Source organism: Dipodomys ordii, unplaced genomic scaffold (assembly GCF_000151885.1).
Source record: "Dipodomys ordii isolate 6190 unplaced genomic scaffold, Dord_2.0 Scaffold53, whole genome shotgun sequence".
In the NCBI taxonomy this organism is placed as follows: domain Eukaryota; kingdom Metazoa; phylum Chordata; class Mammalia; order Rodentia; family Heteromyidae; genus Dipodomys; species Dipodomys ordii.
Window position 1 is genome coordinate 743,198 of NW_012267269.1, and position 12,683 is coordinate 755,880.

The window sequence follows — 12,683 nt, forward strand, 5'->3', positions numbered from 1 at the left end:
TTATCCAGTCCTTTGTTGTTCTCCCACTATCCCTTCCCTCCTCAACTCCTCCTCAGCCCCTGAAGTTGTGAACTTCATTTCTGACATAGTGTCTTGTATCGTAGTTGCAATGGGTCATCTTTTGTCCTTGTTTCAGCATTTTGTTATTTCTCTTCTCCTCCCCAAATTAGATAACTGTATATACAAGATACTGAGTGCCAGATTTAAAGACAGTGATTGCCAGGCATAAACCAATGGAAAAATTAAAAGAAAAAAAAAGAGAGAACTAGATACTATACATTGGCAATAACAAGGTCAACAACCAAAAAAAAAGACCTGATGTTTCCATGTCTTGGAGTTCATTTCAATTAGCATCATTTTGTATGGTCATATATACATAGCTATTGAGCTATTATGATTCTCTGACAGGACCATCCTAGAGATATACTAATTATTACAAATGAGGAAAACTATGGAGCCTATGTTTCATTGGGTCTGGCTTACTTCACTTAATATGATTTTTTTCCAAGTCTTTCCATTTCCTTACGAAAGAGGCGATATCATTCTTTCTGATAGAAGCATGAAATTCCATTGTGTATATATACCACATTGTCTTGATCCATTCATTTATTGAGGGGCATCTGGGTTGGTTCCGTATCTTAGCAATGGTAAATAATGCTGCAATGAACATACTTGTGCTGGTAGCTTTAGTGTGGCCTTGCTATGATCATTTGGATAAATGCCCAGGGGTAGAATTGCTGGATCATAGGGGCATTATATGTTAATCTTTTGAGGAATCTACATATTGCTGTCCAGAGTGGTTGAACCAGCTTACATTCCCACCAACAGTGTAGTAGTGTTCCCTTTTGGCCACATCCCCACCAGCATCTGTTATTATTTGTTTTCTTCATAATGGCCCTCTAAACTAGGGTAAGGTAGAATCTCATTGTGGTTTTGATTTGCATTTCTTTTATGGCCAGAGATGTTGAACATTTCTTCATGTGTCTATTGGCTATTCTTATTTCCTCTCCAGAGAAGTCTCTTTTGAATTCTTTAGCCCACTTGTTAGTCGGATGGTTGTTTGGGGGGGGGGATTTTTAGTTGGGGGGAGTAATTTTTTTTAGCTCTAGTGAAGATCTCCTCCCAATCTGTGGGCTTTTTTTTTGGATAACATGACAGTAAATTTATTGTATCCAATAAATCGAATCTACTTGTTAACAAAGTACAAGGCTATCCCCAGGAAGATACTACGCTAATTTTTTTCTTCCCCTTCATTTTTTTTAATTCCAAGCAACATTTCACATTTGTAACACATGGTAATAATTCAACCTCTGTATTTTTCCAGTTCTATTTCTTTTTTTTGGGGGGGGGGTCTGGTTGTGGGGCTTGAACTCTGGGCCTGGGCTCTGCCCCTCAGCTCTTCAGCTCAAGGCTAGCGCTCTACCACTTGAGCCACAGCACCACTTCCAGTGTTTTTCTTTTTGCTTATGTGGTGCTGAGGAATCGAACCCAGGGCTTCACACATGCAAGGCAAGCGCTCTGCCACTGAACCACCTTCCCAGCCCCTCTTTTTTTTTAATTATTGTGAAAATTCCATACAGAGGGGTTACAATTACATGAGCAAGGTAATGAGTACATTTTTTATCAAGCATTGTTGCTTCCTCCTTTGTTTCCCCTTACCATCCCTTCCCATCTCTGCTCCCCCCCCCGCCTCCCTCTTCACCCCTTCCCTCTACCCCCCCTCCTTACCAAAGTTGTAAAGTTCATTTTTCGACATAATGTCTTGTACATCTCATTGTTGCAATGGGTCCACCTGTATCCCTAATTAAACAAACATTGAGATACCACCTCATCCCAGTTAGAATGGCTATAATCAAGAACTCTAATAACAGCAGATGCTGGAGGGGATGTCGACAGAAGGGAACCCTACTGCATTGTTGGTGGGAGTGTAAACTTATTCAACCATTTTGGAAAGTAGTATGGAGGTTCCTCACAAGACTCTACATAGAGCTCCCCTATGACCCAGCAATCTCACTTTTGGGCATTTACCTGAATAATCACAAACAAGACCATACTAAAGCTACCAGCACAACTATTTTTACTGCAGCATTATTTACCATAGCTAAGATATGGAACCAACCCAGATGCCCCTCAGTAGATGAGTGTATCAAGAAAATGTGGTGTATATACACAATGGAATTCTGTGGGCTTCTTATTTATCTGGCTAGCTATTTCCTTTGTCGTGCAGATGTTCTGTAGCTTAATGCAATTGAACTTATCTTTCTAAGTCTCAGTGTTCTCAGCCACCAAATGGACGTGATGCTTTATTCATCACTGTGGTAAAACTTATGTAAGATAATATGATTGTAAATCTCTGTTATTGTAGAATAACCTTGCCCTAAGCTAATTATCACCCACTGCTGGCTCAGTAGTTCTCAAACTTAAGTGTGCATCAGAATCATCTGGAGAACTTCCTAAAATGCCCATCATTAAATCCCTTCTCCAAAGCTTTGTATTAATAGTTCTAGGATTAAGCCTGAAAATTTGAATTTTTAACAAGTTCTCAGATCATGTTGATGATTCCAGGACATACACTTTGGTAACTACTTTCCTAACTAATACTGTTATTAAATCACTAAATATAGTGCCTGGCAAAGCAGGCTCCTTGAACAGTTACCATTTCATTCATGGCAATTCTGTCAGCAAATAAAAATTATTTAGAGGTCTTCAAAATCATCCTATTGAACTGGAAGCTGGTGGCTCATGCCTGTAATCCTAGCTACACAGCAGGCTGAGATCTGAGGATCGTGGTTCAAAGCCAGCTGAGGCAGGAAAGTCTTCTCTCCAATAAACTACCAGAAAACCAGAAGTGGTGCTGTGGCTCAGGTGGTACAGTACTAGCCTTGAAATGAAGAGCTCAGGGACAGTATCCAGACCCAGAGCTCAAGCCTCATGACTGATAAAAAAAAATCTATTGAAAGTAAAAATAAAATAGCACTAAGCATACTTTAATCCCCATTTTATTCAATAAACTATATATTTGGTGGAATAATACTTGTCCAATTCAAACATTGACTTATTACTTTCAATTTCTGCTTCTTTAAATGATCCTGAAATTTCCTAATCCATAGTGATTCAATGGAACTTATAAAGATAAGCTATTTACTAAATGTATCATTTGATATAGATGATACTTGATTGATTTTGTATTACATAAGTGTATAAGTAACTGTGTCATTCAAAAATGATAGCAGGCACTTTTCTGTGATCAAATCTGAAAAACAAGTACTTAATGTGGGTTAAGAGGAAGCAATTCTCTATGCCTTAAACTGAGGCATGACAAATACATCAGAAAAATTGTTCAACACAGATCATCCTGGTGAATATATCACATCTGCAGCATGAAAATCCTCCGGAGAGTTGTAGACTGTTCCAGGCATGACTTTATAGAATATTTTCTTTACACAGTACCAAACTGAGTACTCTTTTTCTAATGTTGTGCCCTCTTCTTTCTTTTCTTATCTTCTCTTAACACTTTTTGTTGAGTTAGCTACTTTTTTCTCCAATCTGCTAGTTTTCAATAAATTTCCAGTTGTGCATTGGGACAGCAGTATTCATAGAAAATTGCTTTGCATAGGTGATCTGAGCCCATTCCTACTGTCCTCCCATTTTTATTGTAATTTAAAGACAAGTTCAGTGTGCTTACAGTGCAAGAATGTGCTCCTCCAGGAGATTCTGAACCATTTGCTGATATTTTACAGTCCCAACCTAGCTTCAGTTTCATAACTGGTGCTCAAAACAGAAGAGCCACTCAGAGGTGTACACATGAAAAGACATTTATAATCTTTCACTTTGAGAATTCAAAAATGTTAACCAATATACTAAAAATTCTATTAAAATTCATATGGGGAACTAGTACTCTAAGTCCAAAAAAGAATCTTGGGAATTACAGTCAAGACCCATTCGATAAATAGTTTTGAAAGCAACGAAAATTGAAATAACTTTCACAGGAGCCTACCATTTGTTTAAAAAAAAAGTGTGCGTGGGGGGGCAGGGGAAGAAATGTGGGAATGTGGCTCAGTGGTAGAGTGTTTGCCTAGTATACATGAAGCCCTGGGTTTGATTCCTTGGGACCACATAAACAAAAAATAAAAAATAAGAAAAGAAATGTACTTTTAAATAAACACATAACCCTGAGTTCAACTAATTTATTTTCCAGCCTTTAAACAAGACTCTATTGAATAGTATAATTGTTGAAAGTCCATATTTTGGACTTTTTTTGTTAATCATTCAATAAAATGATAATCATGGTACATATGCATTATTTAAAAGTTTTCACTACTATTGATTCACTGGGGCTTCATGACTTCGCCCTTCTGCAGCTGAAGCTCAGGGATGTTAAGTAAGTTGCCTAAGATCACAGAACATGGGGGTGGACAGAGCTAGGATACAGACAGACACAAGCTTGTTTGTCAGGAGAACCTAGCTGCAAAAGGCTCTTACAGCACAGGAGGGGAAAATAAAAAGATCTGTAATTCCAAATTACATGCTAAAAAATGATCAAATATAGTTAAACTAAGCCTAAAGCCCCAGTAACTTCTCTTTTTATTTAATTGATGCTTAAATCCCCTTTCAGTCTCCTGGTAAGGTTCCTATCACTCCAGGACACAAATTCTCGCAACATTCCACGATTTTGTTTGTGTCTTCCAGTGGTCAGGCAGCATTTTAAGTCTTCTTAAGGCCTAACTAGAGCTGAGACAAGAGGCCACCTGGCTCCCAGCTGCTGCCCTCACACCCTGCCCTCTCCAATCTCACAGCTCTGGTAGTCCAGGAACAAAGAGAACAAACCACAGAGAAGGAAATAACTTGGAACTTTATGTTCCTCCAGCCAAAACTCCACCTCCTTTGTATGATCGCTCAATTGTAGGACTTTAGACCTTCCCACAAACCAGAAAATTCCTTTCTGAATTTAGAATAATGAGGAAGGTATTGTCTCAGCAACACAGCGAAGGAAAAGCTGAGCTGAATTTGTGTCCACTGAGATCATTTTCATGGCTCACAGTATCTAAAGGAACCTAATGTTACACTCAGGCCCTGTCTTTTGCAACACGTGAATAGAAATGCCTTTTTTTCATCTACTTACTCTGTATACATTGGTGGATGACCTGGACCAGGCTGGATCTTAACATACTTTTTGTTGTAATTGTGCACTGCCACAAATGAATTTTTCAATGCTTAATTAAAGTTGAACTTCAAAAAACTGAAACAGTGGGTATGAGCCTCTGCCTCTGAACTTAAATATTGAAGTAGTGGGGGGGGCCTTGAACTCAGGGATTCCCTTAGCTTTTTGGGGGGAGGGAAGGGGGTCCGATCATGGGGCCTGAACTCTGGGCCTGGGCGCTGTCCCTCAGCTCTTCAGCTCAAGGCTAGCACTCTACCACTTGAGCCACAGCGCCACTTCCAGCTTTTTTCTTTTCTGTTTATGTGGTGCTGAGGAATGGAACCCAGGGCCTCATGCATGCAAGGCAAGCGCTCTACCACTGAGCCACCTTCTCAGCCCCCCCTTAGGTTTTTGTTCAAGGCTGCTACTGTCCCATTTGAGCCACAGATCTACTGCCTGCTTTTTGGCAGTTAATTAGAGATAAGAATCTCATGGACTTCCTTGCCTGGACTGGCTTCAACCCACATCCTCAGACCTGAGCAGCAAGGGTGATAGGCGTATCCAACAGTTTCCAGTTCTACCATAGTTTATTCAGGATCCTCATTCTGTTTTGAGTTGTACTTTGTTTTTAATCATTAACTGTACAAAGGAGTTGCCTTTTACCAAAGCAGTCTGTGAACACAATCCATCATTGTCACCCCATTTCACCATCCTGGATCCTCATGCCTGAACTTTGTTGTCTTCCCAATCAGAAGTAGTAACTACCCCAGCCTTCTTCCCCAGGGTACTGTGTAGATTAGGAGAGCTGAAAAATATGGGAAGAAAAGTTTCCACAGAGTTAAAATCCTTAGAAAAGCAAACCTCATCGCCATGGTACACAACACACGCTCCAGCAACACACTGCCAAATGGCCGGCCAGGTCTGAGACTCTGCAAGAACGCTGCTATCTCCAACGAATGGCTTGCTTTAATTTCTCTCTCTTTCCTGAACACTTTTAAACTTCTTTCTGGAGTCAACCCAAGCTCAGCAGAATTTCCAGATCCATGGAAGTGCAGCATGTAAGCAGCCCATTTCCTGACAATACTGCAAAGCTTCAGGGAACACATTTTGTTATTTCCACGTTTATGAGCTGAGTTGGAGCCTTGCGTGTGACTCCTGACCAGGCTGTCCCTATCTGGAAGAGCTGAGAAACTGAGCAGGGGAGGAAAAGGGCACTGAACAAAGAAAAGAGCATGCACAGAAAAGTTAACTTAAACAGTAAATGTTGCAGTGGCTGCCTAGACAGAAACATTGCCATCCAAAGGGTCTCTGAAAGGGATTGCAATGGATAGATCATTTTCTGGGCCTTATTCAAGACTCTTCCCCTGATACCTTTGTTCTGGCCTTGTTGCAAAGAAAGCAAAGTTTGGAGAAGTGTATCTAAATGAAATGGCACGTTCTCTAAATGAACCTTTAGTTATATGATACAGCCTAGAAAATGAAGCAATGGGACTGTACAATATAGGAACAAAATGCTGATGCTTTTAATAGGACATCATGATAGGCACCACTTATAGTACAAAGAGAAATGTAATTATTGAATATTTTGGAATGACAGACATTGTGCTAGTTACCAGAGATAGAAAGATAACTAACACATGTCTTCAGCCTGTTGAGGAATTCTAAATTCAGTTTTAGGGCATTAAAAAGAAAACAAGCTCTGCCAACTGACAATAAGGATAAGGAATAGTTGTTTGATCTACTAATTGTTTCTGCTTTCTTGAGAAATACTGTTGATTAAAGTGTCTTGGCAAGGAAAGGAAGTATCTTTTAGTTAATGGAATAACTAGGAAGGGAAAGTCCATTTCTTTACCCAATTAGTTACAAACAATAACAAATTGTAACTAAAATCTTTTTGTTGTTGTTTTGTTTTTATTATGGATCCTGGGTTTTGAACTCAAGGCCTTTGCATTGTCCCTGAGCTTTTGTATTCTATCTCTTGACCCACAGCTCTACATTTAGCTTTTTGGTGGTTAGAGATAAGAATCTCAAGGACTTTCCTACCTGGGCTGGCTTTGAGCTGTGATCTTCAGATCTCAGCTTCCTGAGTAGGGAGTATTACAGGCATGTGTCACTGACACCTGGCTTGTAAATAAAATCTTTAAGTGTAAGAAAACAGATTCATCTACCTGACCACTTGACTGTAACTATAACAATAAGACTGATGCTATCTGTGCAGATGCCACTGCTATATGCATGATTTATTATCAGCATGTAACACATACCAAGCAGGACTTTTGTTGCTCTGAGCTTCCGCTAAGACCCAGCCTGAAAACTTGAGAGTAAATTTCTCCACATGCTAGTTTCAAGGCATTAGGGCGAGTCGCATGCGTAAGACATACTGGGAGGAATCAGAGCAGAGCCGTCCTTCTAATAGCCTTCTCTCCAGCTTCCCATTCTGATTCTTGCAAAAAGAATGAGAACTGAAAGGAGATGATCTCTGTGGAGAGCAACATCACAAAACAGTTAATTCCCCCCTCTTTGTTACAAAGGGACTGTATAGTACTTCTTCCTAGGGGGAGAGGAACCCTTTGCAGAAGCCATTAAGCTAGGGGCAACAAATGGCATGGTACGAAGAAGAAGAAGTTGGCACCAGTGTTCACACATCAGGTAGTTGTGGAGTGGGGAGCTTCTGCAGAGCCTTCTAAAGAACTACAGACTCAGCCCACAAGACAGAGGGACATTTGGACATCTGCCACACCAAGGCCATTGATGGATGCATGACCAACCAACCTCACCAGGAAAAGACTGCCTCCCTTTCCACCTCCCACTTGGACAGCATGGAGGTGCAGAGAAGAAAAGGAGGTGAAATGATGCTATGATCTTTTGTGTAGGCCAGCACAAACTGGAGAATATTGGGAGTTACTGTTAACTACTTCAGAACAATTGGCACAAACTGCCACAACCCCAGGAACACTAAGGCACATGATCACTTTGAAGGGATCCCATTGTCCCCGAGGGTCTCCTTCATCTTCACTGTAACTTCGTTCACTGCACCTAAGTAGTTACCATCTATTGTTGGGAGAAGAAGAATAAGAGTTTGAAAGCAGTTTTGAGGCTAAAATTTTAACAGTGAGCAGAACTGGACTTCAAGGATGGAATAAGATACCCTTAGTGATACAAAATGACTGAAATTAATATGATCTTCCCAAGATGGCACTGGGGGGGGGCTGCTACCAATGAGGACAGGCAACATTCAACCATCGCAGTTAAAAAGCTAGTAAGAAAGGGGGGAAAACACATTTAAATTTATACCACGAAATTTAGGCTGTAGTATATCAGTTTCAATTGCAAAGCACAAAAACTGTTATTGGTCAAACAGGCCAGTAAATGGAGTCTAAAGGGATATAAAATGAACATATAAAATTAATGTAAGGATCCCATTTTATGAGAAATAAACAGGAGCACATAAAAAAGATGATCAATGTCCTCAAAAACGAGTAAGACATATAAACATGCATTATATACAATAAAAGTATACAAGCCAGCAAGTAGGTTTAAAATCTAGCCTTTTCCACTTCTCAATGGGGGATCTTGAGTAAGCCATTTAATCCCTTATAGCTTGTGTCTACATCTGTAAAATGAGAACCATATAATTTCCCAGAGAGTTGTGAAGTTATATAAAAGCATCTAGAAAGAGGCCTGATAACAAGGGCCTATTGTGTTCTTTGACTTTCCTGTCCTCAGCTATGCCATAGTAGTACTCATGAGTTCTCTGCAGCCACAAATGAGAGAATGTGTTAAAAAGTATCTAGCATAGGGTCTGGCCTAGGAAACCATTCCCTTGCTACTGATCCAGAGAACTGAGATACTGCACTTCTTGACTCATGACAGTGGCCAAACATTGTGTTATTTTGTGCCCATTGTTTTTGTGTCCCTATATTACCTAAACCTTTTTATCTAAACACAAAGTGGTGTGTGATGTGAATGCACATCAGACCTATCAGTGGACATGCATGTGGGTAGAGGAAGAAAAAGTTGTGAGTTTAGCAATATTTCTCTTCCTCGGTGTTTACATTCACTATTTCTTCCCCTAGCAGAAATGAAACAGCTTTAAAACAAAAAGAAAACAAAAACCCAAGGCTCAGTAATGGCCAGGTTCTATTCGTATAGCATTCAAGCAGAATTCATGGACTTTGTTCTTCTAACCAATCCAGGACTTTAAAAAAAAAAAAAACAGGGATCTTAAAAGAAGAATTGGAGCCAGCAGAGGTGACTCACCTCTGTAATTCTGGTTATTCAGGAGGCTGAGATCTGAGGATCAAAGTTCAAAGCCAGCCTGAGTGGATAAGGCCCCATGAGACACTTATCTCCAATTAACCACTCATAGACCTGAAGTGGCACTGTGGCTCAAAGTGGTAGAGCACCAGCCTTGAGCAAAATAGTTCAGGGATGACACCCAGGCTCTGAGTTCAAGCCCCACAACTGAAAAAGAAGGAGGAGGAGGAGGAGAAGAAGGAGAAAGAGGAGGAGGAGGAGGAAGGGGAGGGGAGGAAGGAGAGAGAGGAGGGGGAGAAGAAGAAGAAGAAGAATTACTATTATTGGACTGACACTCTACAACAAAAATAAGGGGAACATGCAAATGAAGCAAGCATTAAACCTTCAACCAGAGAAGCACATGGTACAGAAGTAAATCTGTTTTTTTGGCATTGGAATTAGGAATGGGGATTGATAAACAAATTACAAATGAATGGATGTGAACTATTTCCTTGTACTATTTGAGTTTAGATATCTAATACGACATATCTGATAGTGAACAGTAACCATTTATTGTTCCCAATAATACACATTGAGAAAACACTCTACCAAGTGTTTTATATACAATGCCCTCTTCCAGTACTTGTCATTATAGGGTGTAAAGAAGAAATAGTTGATTCTATCAAGGAAAGTTTTAAGCAGAAGAAAATTCTAAAATAAAAACTGTCCACTTGTTGCAATGATAAAAGGTGCTAACATTTGGATTCAAAGCTAAACACCTTATGAAAAATATCATACTACCTAATTTGCATGTCCTTTCTTCAGTGTAATGAGAAATATAGCATGATAGTGCAGGTACACATGTGGTGACCAAATTGGGCCATACCATTTTTTTCTTTACAGGTGTCTGTGTACCTGTCATGGAATAAGAAATAGATTATAAATCAGAAATGCTAGGAAATCCCACTTGGACTTACAAAAATTCTTATTCAGAGTTGATATCAGTCCAAAGGAAAGGTTGGTTAGGGCATGAGAATTATTTGGCCCTTACATCTAAGCCTAAGGGTTACTACTGACATTTAGTAGAGCAGAGCCAAGAAAATTACAAGTTATATGATGCAGATGGGCCACACATCAGAGTGTCAAGAGAAGACAAGAAGTATCACTGCCTAAATGCTAATGACATGTCAGATGCTTCAATAGGATCTGCACATACACAGTCTAATTTAATCTTTTTTAATACATGTGTTTATTATAAAGATACTGTACAGAGGGTTATAGTTACATGAATAAGGTAATGAGTGCATTTCTTATCAAACATTATTATTCCCTCCTTTGTTTTTCCCCTACCATCCCTTCCCTCCCCACCTCTCCAACTCTTTAAAGCAACTTATGAACTCTTCCATTAAATTATCAAGAATTCAAGCCAGGCGCTGGTGGTTCATACCTATAGTTCTAGCTACTCAGGAAGCTGAGAGCTAGGGATTGTGGTTCAAAGCCAGCCCAGGCAGGAAAGCCTGTGAGACTCTTATCCCCAATTAACCACTAGAAAAACAGAAGTAGAGCTGTGGCTCAGAGCCTTGCACAAAAGAACTCAGGGACAGCACCCAGATCTGGAGTTCAAGCCCAAATCCCCCCGCCCTCCCAAAAAAGTCAAGAATTCCCCCTGTGACATATTTTTCTAAGGTTGATCACTTTCCAGCACTAAACTGGATGAGGCAGCATGCTTCTCAAATTGGTGATTTCACAGACCATTTAAATTCTTAAAAAAAAAAAAACATTTAAGGGGAATCATCTGCTCTCACGATTCAATTGCTTCATACAACAAGAAATGGCAAACGCCAAAGTAGCAAGAAGAAGAAGATGATTTCAGGATAAAGATGGTCAATATAGAATCTACCCAATGGTTCACAAAGCTCCAGTGTTTCTCACTTTATGTAGCACTGACAGCTTCATGGGCACATCTGGGCTGTGGATCAATATTTAGTGACCATTGACCTAAACATCTTGGGCAATTTGATCTTGGCACCAATACTTCTTAAAGAATGGAGCAAGTCTATGTCAAAGACAAAGCTATGATTTAAAGAGAGAACGGGTGATCCATAACCAGTGACTATGAACAAATAAAGTTCAGACAAAATGACAAAAGTCAAAATGAAAGGGATTCTTTTTGAAAAGGAGGGCTATCTCTAAGCTTCCTAGAGCTTTCCTTTGATTTTCAATGGGATTATCAGAGTCAGAAACCTTTCATCTGGAAAGTTCACACTTTAGGACTACTGTTTTCTTTTTTCTATGTTTTGCCAGAAGCTTAAGTAGTTCTGCTCATCAATAGCTCCTCACAACAACTTGCAGATACATAAGAGCCAGTAAATGCTAAGGCAGCAGAGGCAGAATAGGCAAGAAGCACAGTGGAAATTCGAAGAAGTACGAGCTAGTTTTGCATTTCCACTGAGAAAACTTTGGATTGGTTTTACTTAAACTCTGAGCCTCAGCATTCTTACCTTTAAGCTGAGTTTAACCTTACTTACCCCACTGGGGAAAAGATTAAATAAGACTGTACAGAACCATATTCAAGAAGTTCATTTTTTTCTTTACCTCTCTGCTTTCTCTTCTAGATTTCCCTGATATGTTCTGCCATTTGCCTATAACACAAGTCTTTCTGATTCTTTTCCATTTACTTTATCTTCACATTACATGTTTACTGCAACATTAGATGGAAAGACTACTGTCAAAGATCCAAAAAAGACCCACCAGGTTGTGAAAATAATTGTTAAGTATGGTTAACAACTCTAAGCTTGCTTCTTCTTGACTTCAGGTATTTTCTCAAATGAAAGGTCCTCTGCTTTATCAATGGACAATTCTCAAGGGCTCAAGTCAAATAGCAGGCTCAGATGAAAATGGGGAATGAGTCAGCTCAACATTGTTTAAAGCTTACAACACACTTCCCATGGGGAAGGGTACCATTGTTGCCCTTAGTGTTTACATAGGAATAATAAGAGATACAACAATTTTTGTCCACTGTGACTTAAATACAACATACCAAGTCACATGGTTTCCAAGATTTTTCACTATTTTTCCAAGTTTTTTTTTTGTGTGTGTGTGTGTGGAAATACCATACAAAGAGGTTACAATTAGGGGCTGGGAAGGTGGCTCAGTGGTAGAGTGCTTGCCTTGCATGCCTGAGACCCTGGATTCGATTCCTCAGCACCACATAGTAAAAAGAAAAAAGCCGGAAGTGGCGCTGTGGCTCAAGTGGTAGAGCACTAGCCTTGAGCTGAAGAGCTGAGGGACAGTGCCCAGGCCCAGA